The 12172-nt window shown below is 40.8% G+C and overlaps 1 pseudogene; it reads left to right on the top strand.

Moving 5' to 3' along the window:
- The first annotated feature begins 8947 nt into the window (after positions 1 to 8947).
- On the top strand, positions 8948 to 11474 carry LOC100722939 (protein argonaute-4-like; annotated as a pseudogene).
- The last annotated feature ends 698 nt before the right edge of the window (positions 11475 to 12172 follow it).

Below are 12172 nucleotides of genomic sequence, written 5' to 3' on the forward strand. Positions count from 1 at the left end.
TATAGGTTGCTGTACATGATGAATAAATGTAGATTGCTGTAAATGAAAAAATAAGACATCCCATGAAAAGGAGCTCTATTGTGTCTTTTGGAGCAAAAATTAATGTAAGACCAACTTTTATTTTTTGAGAAATATGGTAGCTATTTGATCTGGAGAAAGCTGGAAGCTCAGTGTTGTTTTAACTTGCCTTTCTCTAAGGGCCAACGATGCTGAACATTTTCCCCGGTATTTAATGGCCATTTGTTCTTCTTCATCTGAGAAGTGTCTGTTCATTTAAGATGCACATTTTTGATTGGTTCTTTAAATTTGGACAGCTGAAATGCTGAGTTCTTTCTATATTCTATATTAGTCCACTGTCTGCGGAAGTGCTCTATTGGTTGTGTCCTTTGCTGTGCAGATATTTTTAACTTTATATGACCACATTTGTTGATACTTGGTGTTATTTTTCACTCAACTGTACTTCTGTTCAAAAAAATCCTTGCTTTTGCATCTGTGCTTGAGCGTCTTACCTAATTTACCATCTGGAAGATTAAGGGTTTCTGTTTTAATGTTAAGAATTTCTGGTTTTAATACTGATCTTTATTATCTTTCTTGTAGCAGTATTGGATTTGGATTGTTATTGCTCCTGTAAGACCTTGTGTTGAATCCTTAGGTTTTGTATTTCTGCTTACTGCTTTCATAGATTCTGGTATTTTGTACTGATATTATTGTTTGCTTCTAGGAACTGTGTTATGTCTTCCTTGATTTCTTCTGTGACTCATTGATTGTTCAAGAGTGTGCTGCTTAATTTCCATATGATTGTATAATTTCTGTGGCTTCTTCTGCCATCAAATTCTAGTTTCTTTGTCCTGTGATCTGATAACATGCCTGGCATAATTTTGACTCCTTTGCATTTATTTAAGTATAACTTATCACCATCATGTGGTTTAGTTTGGAAAAATTTCATGCACTGCTGAGAATGAATATTTTTTTATTTTGGGTGGAACACTTTGTAAAGGTCTAGTATGTGCACTGGCTTGAAGGTTGGGCTCATTTCTGATATTCCTCTGCTTGTTTTTTGTCTACTAGATCTATCTGTTTGTGACAGTGGGGATCTGATGTGTCCCACTATAATTTTGTTGATGTTCATCTGAGTTTTTATGTCCAAGAGGGTTTATGAAGTTGAGTGCAGTGTTGTTTGGTGCATTTACATTTATAATTGTTATCACTTCCTGTAAAATTGTTCCCTTAATCAATATGTAGCTGTCATCTTTACCTCTTCTGATCAGTTTTGGGTTAAAGTCTACTTTGTGTGAAAATAGGATCAGTATCCTTGCCTGTTTACAGATTCCCCTGCATGGAATATCATTTGCCTCTCTATGAGGTTTTTTTTCAGTCCAGAAGGTTTTTGGGGGGATTAAATGTTTTTGCTTATATACATCATAACAATGAATATGTTTCTTGATACATTCTTCCAATCTTTGTCTTTTGACCGGGGAAGTAACACCATTTCCATTGAGAGTTATTACTGAAATTATTGACTTATTCTTTTAACTACATTATTTTCCCATTGCTGATTACTTTTCTTTATTTTCTACTTACCTACTCACCATACCTAATGTATTCACTCTATTAGACATTTTGGTGTTGTTTACTTCAATGTCTCTTTCTAGGATATTTTTGAGAATTTATAGTGCTGATTTGGAGTCACAAATTTCTTTAGGTGCTCTATATTTTGGTAGTATCTTGGTTTCCATCAATTTCAAAAGATAGTTTTCTAGGATATATCATTTGCAATTTGAAATTTGTTTTCTATGGTTTTATACACTTTACTCGCAGCTTTCTGGCCTTTCATGTTTGTGCTGAGAAGTTTACTATAATTCGAATGATTTTTATAAGAAATTCATTGTTTGTTTTTTTTTCTAACAGCTGTTAAGAGTTTTGTCCTTGTCCTGCACTTCTTGGATTTTGATGACATGTTATGAATCAGTGGTTTTCTGATAGTGGATATTGGGGGTTTTATATGCTTAACATATCTGCATGTGAAATTCTTTTGCCATGCTTGCAACATTTTCTGCCATAATTTCTGTAAACATGGGGGTTTTATGCCATTGTGTTGTCTTCTGATTTTCAGCAATTCCAACTAGTCTAAGAAACTAGTCTAAGATTAGACTTTTTGTGCCATCAAGTAGCTATTCTATCCATTTTTTGATATCTTGTATTTCAGCCATCTCTCCATAAGTAGTCCATATAAACAGCTCTATCTTCTAGTTCTGATATCTGCGCTCACACTGGTTGTTTCACGTGCTCGTACTTTCAGTAGAATTTTTAAGCTCCTGAATTTTTATTTGGTGCCTTTTCTAGGATTCTAATTCTTTGCTAAATTGGACATTTATGTCTTGTTTCACTTTGTTCAATTCAGTTAGCTTTTCATTAGTGTTTGCTGTAGCCCTTTTGCACATTTTGCTTACTGGATTCGCTGTCTGTTTAGCTATGACTTTTTGATTTTGGCAAACACATTACTAATCTGGGATTTTTAAAAGTTATCTTTCTTATCCCTTTGCATAATTCAGTTTTGTGGCTTTTGATTTCCTTCCTTTTCATGCTGCATGGATCAGCATTGATGCGTGTACCTGGGAGTTTGGGGGGTTGTTTTATTGCCTTGTCCTGTCTTACTTATTTTCTTTGTCATCTGTTTTTCTTTGTGAGTGTGTGTGTGTGTGTCTGTGTGTGTATGCAAGTGTGTGTATGTGAACACCGGGGCTATGAGCTTGACTCTAATGGAAGTCTTTTGTTAGAAAGAAAACCTCTTTAGTTAATGTCCAGTGTTTAGCAGTGTATTCTGCCTGTGGTTAACTATAGTTCTTTGACTCTTTCCCAGAATCCAGCCACCCATTTTTACATGACAAGGGAGGTTGCAGCACATTTGATTCAGTATCCAGTTTACCAGGAGTGAGTGGCAGTATTGTGAAAGACTCAAAGGCAATGCACACATTGGCATATGGAGAAAAAATATTAGTAGCAATAAGTATGTCAGCTTAAATACAGTAATGAAACCAGCAACACAAATATAATGAAAAGGTAACTGGATATTGACATACCTAGAAGGAATAATGTGTTACCTTTAACCATAGAAAAGAGGTTTATAATTATAGCTTGAATGCTAAGATAAATAAAATATTGACCTGCAGTATATTTTTACTTATTGGAATAACTTTCCACCAATAAAAATTAAATGGGATGCACAGGCACAGCATAGTTATGTATTTAAAGAGTCATAAAGCTTAGTGATTATACTAGTACAGTTAGATGGGGTTAGGGAATTGGAAAATAAGAAAAATAAAATTTTAAAAATTAATGATTGGAAAAATAGAAAAGAGAATATTGAGATAAAAGATGTTATTGAGCAATAAACAGAAATTAGTAATATTACGTACCAGTAAACAAAAGGAATAAGGAAATGCAACAATAAAAGAATAAAAGGGAGAAAAATAAGGATAAAAAGGAAAAATGTTCAAAAGGAGAAGATAAAAGAAAAAGAGGGGGAAAATGCAAATTCCCAAAAATTCATTAAGGGAAGACAACTTAGAGAGACAGACAGAGAGAGACGAGAGAGAGAGAGAGAGAGAGAGAGAGAGACAGAGAGACAGAGAGACAGAGACAGAGAGACAGAGACAGAATCAGAGAGAGAAAATTGAGCAAAAAAATGAATTTTTGAGGGTTTTTTGGGTGTGTCATTTTTGAGACAGGGTTTCACAGTGCAATTCAGGCTGACTTTAAACTCACTTTGTAGCCTAGAATAGCCTGGAGATCACAATGAGCCTTCTGCCTCAGTCTCCCCCAGTGGTGTGATTACAGGCATGTACCACCATGCCTGGCTCCTAAGTGTTTTTGAATAAATAGTCTATTTCCAGGATCTTTAGTCTTGAAATTCAGAAACTCACAATGTCCTCTACCTATCTTTAAGGCCTGTGAATATGTAAGGTGTCCTCCATACTTCAGAGAATCTTTCGTTCCTTCACTCCCGACTGTGACAGTCATCCATTCTGAGACATATCTTTGCCCACTTTGGTAGATGGGAAAACAATCAGCCTTTTGGTCTCAGCTGGATTTAGATCATAGCATAATGGTTCAATGGGCCAATGCTTTTAGATGCAGTCTCCTCTGAAAGTCACAGTTGGCAGGTCTGGTTTCAAACCAAGGAGGGCATAGTCTATGTCCCTGGCCTGAGTTTAAATTCTTGGGAGGGACTATGTCCATCTCACACCCTCTCTGTGACTGTCTCTCACCTAGTCACTATTGGAGGCTAACACTGGAAACCGTGAAGTAAATTTGTTCTGTTCTTGATCTGTGGCACAGTTTTAAACAACCCCTTCCCATAATGGAGCTTGACTAAACTTCCTGTCAGTATGAAACCCCACTCCACTGGGTCTCTTTTCTAACTCCAGTGTGCCATGAAGTAGTAAAACCTTACCCTGTTTTTGTAGTTTACAGCAATTGTTTCCCTTGCTAGCATGGCAGCTCAGGTCCGTATTTTCTCTCCACGTCTGCTGATCCTCCCAGTTTACATTCCCTCCCAGGGCAGCGGCTCCTTCTATGATCAGGTCAGCCAGTTTATTTGGTGCCTTTGTTGCCCCAGACCAAGAAAAAACAAAAGATAGAACCAATCAAAAGCTCCTAGATGTCCAAAGCCCGCGCACAGAATCCACAGGTGCAAAGTTGATCATGCAGCAATATGCACAGTTGTTGTGTCATCCTGCATCAAGGCCCAGCTGCACATAACTGGAGGACCTCAGCAGGCCAGTCAGAATGTGGTGATCTTCCATCAAAACACAGGACTTCAGTCAGTCAACAGGAGCTTCAGCAAACCCTCGCACAACCCAGAGAATCTTGGGAGCTGTTGAGACCACAGGTGAGTCTTTCCATATAGAGAACCCCAGGAGGGTTGACAAGAGTTTCAGCAAGGCCTCATCTCATCCAGAGGAACTTGACTGGGGCTGCTAGACATCCAGTGGCACAGTAAGGTCCCTGCTGAAGCACACATTATAGACTAGTGGGTCTGGCAGCCTGGAACAGCCTGAAGCCACAGTAACAATATGAGCAAAGGGTTGGTTCACATCAATACCTCTGGGCTAGTTAGCCTAGAAAGAATATAGGACTGATGCAATTGGCCTGCAGGATAAGTTCAGGTGACTGGCCCATTCCCTACATTGTTGAACCCAGTGACTGGGTGAAGATCAGCCACAGAATAGAACCCCAAGATACACATGACAGACAATTGAGACTAGCAGATTTGAAAAACCAAAATATTAACCCAAGAGGTGAAAATGACAAAATAAAAAACAAAATGCAATGTTGGGACTGGGAGGATCCCACAAGAATTCAAGCAGCCAACCTTTCTGGTAAGGCATGCAAGCCATGTGGTTTCCAGGAAGAGAAAAGTCAGTGCCTCCTGTGAGCCTACTGGCCCACCAAACACCACCCCTCAGCCCCATATGCAACCCAACATTTTGGAGAACAGGCTGAGATGATAGCAACTAAGGTACATAAAGCAATTAAATGCTTGTATTGCGGGCCTGGGGCCATCGGTCTGATCATCTCTTAGGAGAATGACAGTATGCAATAGAGCAAATATGGGGGATTTCCTTCTATCTTGTCTTTGAAACCCAATGTTGTTCTCACTGTTTTGCTTTACTCAGTGCTCTGTTTTGATTGGTTTTATTCTATTTTGATTTTGGTTTGATTTTGCTATACCTGATGGAATGGACAACTATTGTGAAGACAATAAGATATACTATGGTAGCTATTGTTGTTTTCTTACGGTAGCTGTTGTCTCCCTGCTTTGAAGTTCTGTACCAATTATGTTGCTTTGTTTTGATTCACTTTGTTCTGTTTTGTTTGGCTGGATTTTAACATCTTAATAAAAAAAACACAGCAAAATGGCAATCTCAAATGTCCAGCCATCAGGAACAAGTACATTGAAACTGAGGACATTGGAGGTCACATGGCTGAAATTTCAGAAAAGGTAGCAAGCGAAATAAAGAAAAAAACTCCATGAGGCTATAGAGGAAGTTAAATTAGAAATAATCACTTAGGTAAGGAAAGAAATGACAACCTTAAGAGAAGAGTTGCACAGCATAGCTAGAGAAGACAGATAAAAATGTACAGGAGCATGGGGAAATGATGCAAACCTTGAATGAACAATATAAGAAAGAACCAGAATGCATAAAACAATTTTAAAAAGATAGCGTTTTGGTTACTTTTCTCACACTGTTGAGACAAAATACTTGATGCCCAAAATTAAGGAAGCAAAGGTTACAGTTTTTGGAGGTTGCAGTCCATACTCAGCCTTCTCCAAGGCAGGGTGGCATCACCAAGAGGCAACCATTCATGGTGGCTGCAAGCAACAAGAGCAAAAAGAGCTAAAAGGGGCAATCATACCTTCTTCCTTCCCTTATATTGTATGCCAGCTACCTGCCTCTGGGTTGGTGAGTACAGCAATCACACCACCAATCCCATAACTAGACAATGAACCAATCACAGATGGTAGATTTAGCTGCCTCTGTGACTGCATGAGTCTTTGGAGGGATGCCCAGACACAAACCATAACATTTCACCTTTGTCCCCTAAAGACTCATGCAAATCCTTGATGCAAAAGATATTTAGTCCATCTCCAAGAGGTGCCAAATCCTAACAGTTTCAACATTGCTGAAAAGTCCAAGTCCCAAGTCTCCTCCAAGACCCAAGGCAAACTCATAGCTGTAACTCCCTGTAAAGAAAGAAAAGAAAGTTAAACACTCTCAACACACAGTGATGCAAAATAAACATCATCATGTAAACAGGTACAAACAGGATACAAAAGATCAAAACCAAAACAAGTCTGAAAGCTGTCGGGAAGTCCTGGCGTTCCACACTCAGCATCTGAAGCAATCTGGTTGTGAGCTCCAAAAGGCTTGAGTGACTACATCCTAGTGGCATTTCCAGTAGTTATAGCTCCCAGGGATGTTCTTTTTGGCCTGCTCTGCTCAATCCTTGCAGATTTCTTTACATAATCCACACTCCCGGCTTTTCCAAACTTCTGGGCCCTCCTTTGTACCTTTGGCTTCACACTCACAGCTTCACCACTTCCCTCTAAGGGCAGACTGCCCAGCCTCTGAGGCCCTCTGAAATCACAGTGGAAGCTTTGTTTTAACCCCTGAACTCATGCATTCTGCACTCTTAAAATCAGCACTATGTGGATGTGACTAAGGTCCCTTATCAGTTAGAGAAGTAGCCAGGGTTCTCTCTTTCTCTCTCTTGGTCATAAGGGCCAAGTGCCTGGATCACTGAGCACTTTGAATCAGATTGTGAGGAACAAATTCTCTACATTGCTGCCATTCTGAAATCTGGTATGGCAGTTGCCATTTTGGAACCTTGCATGGCCACCACCACCATTCTGGAAGATGGTGCTTGGCAACTTTCTCCTCTAAGCAAAGTCTTTGACTTTTAAAATTTGGGGACTACAAAGCATGGAGACCCACTGCTTCTCATGATGTTCACAGACCATCTTTTTTATTTCTGTTCCTTCTCAGCAATGGAGGTCTCAGCTCTATCTTTACAGTTCATAGCTGTCTGGCCAAACTCACATTTTAAATTAATCTGCTGGGCTCTTTGCTCTAGATTTGCAACATAAATCTGGCTAAAAGCCCACAAAAATAGCCGTGCCACCACCTCAACATTTGACCGCCTTGAAATTTGTCTGACCAGATTAATTAGTCTGCTTCCCCGAATCTTAGTCTCAGGCAAAGTCTCTGGATACAAGAAAAATGCAGATAAACTTTGTGCCAAGCCGTAACATGCATTGTCTGGAGTCAATCACCCAATGCAGTCCTTCTTCCCAGCAGAAACCTCCTAAGCCTGGTCTTTACCAACAGGCTTTCCATCAGCCTTCTGGTCTCCTGAGCTTTGACCAGAATCTCCCAGGCAGAACAACCTAAGGTGTTCCAGCATGACTCTTTCAGGTGACATCTCTGACCCTTTCCAAACTCTTCCCACAAGCCATTCCCAAAGGATCTTAAGCCACATAGTCAGGCACAGTCACAGAAACAACCCCACTCCTATGGTCCCAAATTGTGTCTTGACTACTTTTCTCTTGTTGCTAAGACAATATACTTGACACCCAAAATGTAGGAAGCAAAGCTTTATTTAGAGTTTTTGGAGGTTGCAGTCCATACTCAGCTTTCTCCAAGGCAGAGAAGCATGGCTGCGGGTCAACCATTCATGATAGCTACAAGTGACAAGAGTGAAAAGCGCAAAAATGGGCAAGCATGGCTTCTTCCTTCCCATATATTGTATGCAAGCTACCTGCCCTTGGGCAGGTGCAATGATCTCACCACCAATCCCAGTACTAGACAATGAGCAGATCACAAACACTAGATTCAGCCATCTCTGTGACTGCAAGGCTTTGCAGGGACACCCACACACAATCCACAACATCCAGGAAATGAAAATTGAGAGCTGTCAAAATCTCCTGAATGAAACTGAAGATAGACTTTCAGACCATAAATACAGGATTGTAGCTAGTGATCACGAAAGGCAAGAATTCTTAAAAATAACAGGGAACTATGAAATAACAATGCAACAGCTCCAAGATGATGCAAAGAAAAACAATACAAGCTTGATAAGTGTGAATGAAAATGCAGGAGTGAACCTGGCAGACATGTACCACTTCCACTCCCATTGGCAGCCATGGAAGCAGCAATGATTTTTTTTTTTTTTTGCTGTTGCCAAGGCTGGAAGAACCTCAGGAGCTGGGTCCCTGTCCCCAGGCTGGGCACAACTGCCTCCCTCTGCCCAATGCCCACATCTCTGCAACACCACTCCAGTACCAATATTTCAGAGATGAAGTATTATAGGGTGGTGGTGGGCCCCAGAGCACTGGGGACAGGGTGAGGTGGTCCCCACTGCCACCACGGCTGTGTGGGGACCTGGGCCTTAAACCAGCCTCTTTCAGCCTCCCTGTCACCCTGGAACTGTTAGAAAACCAGTTTGACTGTTAGTCAATCATTTCAGGATCATATCCCGAAAATAGAGGTGTATCACCATGATGTGGATATTAAACTAGAAAAACAGCCTCCTAGAGTCAAGAGGGAGGTAGTAGATACAATGGTTTGGCATTTCAAAATGCAGATATTTGATGATTGACAGCCTGGCAATGATGGCAAAAGAAACATGTACACAGCACACCCACTGCCAATCAGATGTGATAGGATTGACATGCAGGTGACTCTCCCAGGTGAGGGCAAAGGCCAAACCTTCAAAGTATCCATTAATTGGGTGTCCTTTGTGAGCCTTTAGGAGCTTTTAGCACCTTTATCTGGGCAGCTGAATGAAGTCCCAAGTGATTCATTTCAAGCACTCAATGTTATCACAAGACACCTTCCCTTTATGAGGTATACTCTGGAGGACTGATGGATCTTTGTTCTCACCTCCTGAAGGTTAATACCACCATCTGGGAGGGGGAAGAGACATTTGGTCTGGCTTTCATCAGTCTGTGAGGCCTGCCATTTGGAATATGATGCTTAATATTGATGTATCTGCAGTTGCTTTCTACCAGGATAGCCATCATTGAGTTCATGTGTTAGGTTTTAGACATTCAAAACATCATTGAACAGACCAGACCTCTAATAGATTCTCAGCATGTCAAGTTTGCAAAAGAAATCAGAGGACTCAAAGTGGTAGTGACTCACTGTGGACAAATGAAACAACAATGCCGAGTTTGTAAAGTGACCAGATGGCCAGCCAGTCATCAAACTTTTCCTTTGCAGCTAGAAAATGTTCAAGCTATGGATTGTACAGTATAGTTCAACACTAAAATCTCTTTATTCTGCAGCTGAAATACCCCCATCTTCCCTGTCTCCAAGTGCGACAAGATCCAAAACATACATACTTACGACTTGAGGTGTATAATATAGTGGCAGGACGATGACGTATAAAGAAGCTCACAGACAATCATACATCTGTGATGATCAAAGCCGCAGCAAGATCTAATCATGACAGGTAGGAAGGAAGAAATCAGTAGACTGGTGATGAGTAAACAGAATGGTGGGTGGACCTGATCCATACCTTAAAGAACTTGGCAATGTTGTCCGCAACAAAATGACAGAGCTTACAGGCAGGGTACTTCCAGCACCAATGCTGCAATATGGAGGCAGGAATAAAACAGTAGCCACATCCACCCAGGGTGTCTGGGACATGAAAGGAAAGCAGTTTTATGCTGGCACTGAAATTAAAGTTTGTGAAGTTGCTTGTTTTGTGCCTCAAAAACAATGTAGGGAAGATTTACTATTGAGTATCACTCACCAACTGCATAAAATCTCCAAGGACTTAGGGATGCCCATCCAGGGTCAGCCATGCTTCTGCAAGTATGCACAAGTTGCAGACAGGATGGAGTCCATGTTTAAACATCTGAGGATGACATATGTGGGTCTGCAGCTAATAGTGGTTATCTTGCCTGGAAAGGCACGAGTACATGTGGAAGTGAAACCTGTTAGAGATAGTCTTGGGGGTATGGCCACACAGTGTGTCCAGGTAAAAGACGTAGTGAAAATCTCACCTCAAACACTTTCCAAACTTTGCCTGAAGATAAATGCATAGGTTGGAAGAATCAACAATGTGCTTGTTCCACTTCAAAAGCCCTCAGTATTCTAGCAGCCTGTCATCTTCCTGGGAGCAGATGTCATACACCTGCCAGCAGGAGATGGGAAGAAACACTCCATTGCTGCAGTGGTAGGCAGTATGGACAGCCACCCCAACCAGTACTGTGACACAGCCCGGGCACAGACTTTTTGGCAGAAGATCTTTCAGGATCTCCTCTATAGCCAGGAGGTCATCCGGGACCTGATCAACATGGTTAGGGAACTGCTGGTCCAGTTCTACAAATCCATGCTCTTCAATCATTCTCATCTACTATCATGGAGGGATAGCTGAGGGACAGATGAAGCAGGTAGCTTGGCTAGAACTAATAGCAATTCAAAAGGCATGTGTTAGCTTGGAAGAAGATTATTGTCTAGGGAAAAAAAACATACATTGTGTAAAACAGACATAACACGCTACTTCTGTGCAGATAACACAGAGAGGGTGGGGAAAAGTGGTAACATATCAGCAGGAACTACAATGAATAGCATCATCACACATCCACTTGAGTTTGACTTTTACCTCTGTACTAATGCAGGAATTCATGGAACCAGTCATCCTTCACGTTACCAAGTCTTACAGGATGACAACTGGTTCACTGCAGATGAGCTCCAGCTACTGACTTACCAACTATGTCACATCTATGTGAGGTGCACACACTCAGTCTCTATTCCATCCACTGCATATTATGCCCAGCTTGTGGCATTCAGGGCAAGGTATCATCTGGTGGATAAAGACCATGACACTGTGGAAGGCAGTCATGTGTCAGGAGACAGCAATGATCGGGATCCTCAATGGTGCAGATTCACCATGATACCTAACACATGAAATATATTGGCTGAGTCTCAGGAAAGGAACTCAACCAGTTTGGCACCCCACAAAGCCTAAAAATGTTTCAAATTCCTACCACCTCTAGTTAGAGCCAAGTTGACTTCAGGTGATCTTCTACCAGCAGCTCAGAATAGTTGCACTGAATTTCTACTTCACAGCACTGTCTGATGCATTGACAAAATTGAGCCATTTTTAAGAGTAGTAGATGATTCTGTTGCACTGAACAGAATTTTTACCTCAGTGTTCAAAGGCTGATCAGCCCCAACTTTCTAAAGGACTGTAGAAGAAGGATTTCTATGGATTACTTTGCTAGCTGTGGTGTTTACGACATCCCTCCCATCTTGTAAGAAAGAGCATTCTTTCTTTCTGTGTCCATTGAGTGGGGTGTGTGCATAAGTGAGAGAGAAAAACCAATGAATCTATTTCAGTTCAGTGTAACTATTTAGTTGTGTGGGCTCATAACTTTTTAATGGAGATTTCTAACTTTGCCACTGTAAATATCTTTAATGAGCATTAATTTCTGAAAGTTTTACAGTTTTATTAATTTTACTACTTTATCTTACTGATCTCTGCAGACTTGTGTTGGTGCAAGTACAGGCTGTCAGGCCTCTGTATTTTGTTTGGCTGCAGAATCAAACAGGCAGTTCTCTTATTTGGTTGACTTTGCCACAGCGACAGATAACACTGC

This window comes from Cavia porcellus, unplaced genomic scaffold (assembly GCF_034190915.1).
Source record: "Cavia porcellus strain 051 isolate PalLab524CR breed Dunkin Hartley unplaced genomic scaffold, mCavPor4.1 scaffold_3, whole genome shotgun sequence".
Taxonomy (NCBI): domain Eukaryota; kingdom Metazoa; phylum Chordata; class Mammalia; order Rodentia; family Caviidae; genus Cavia; species Cavia porcellus.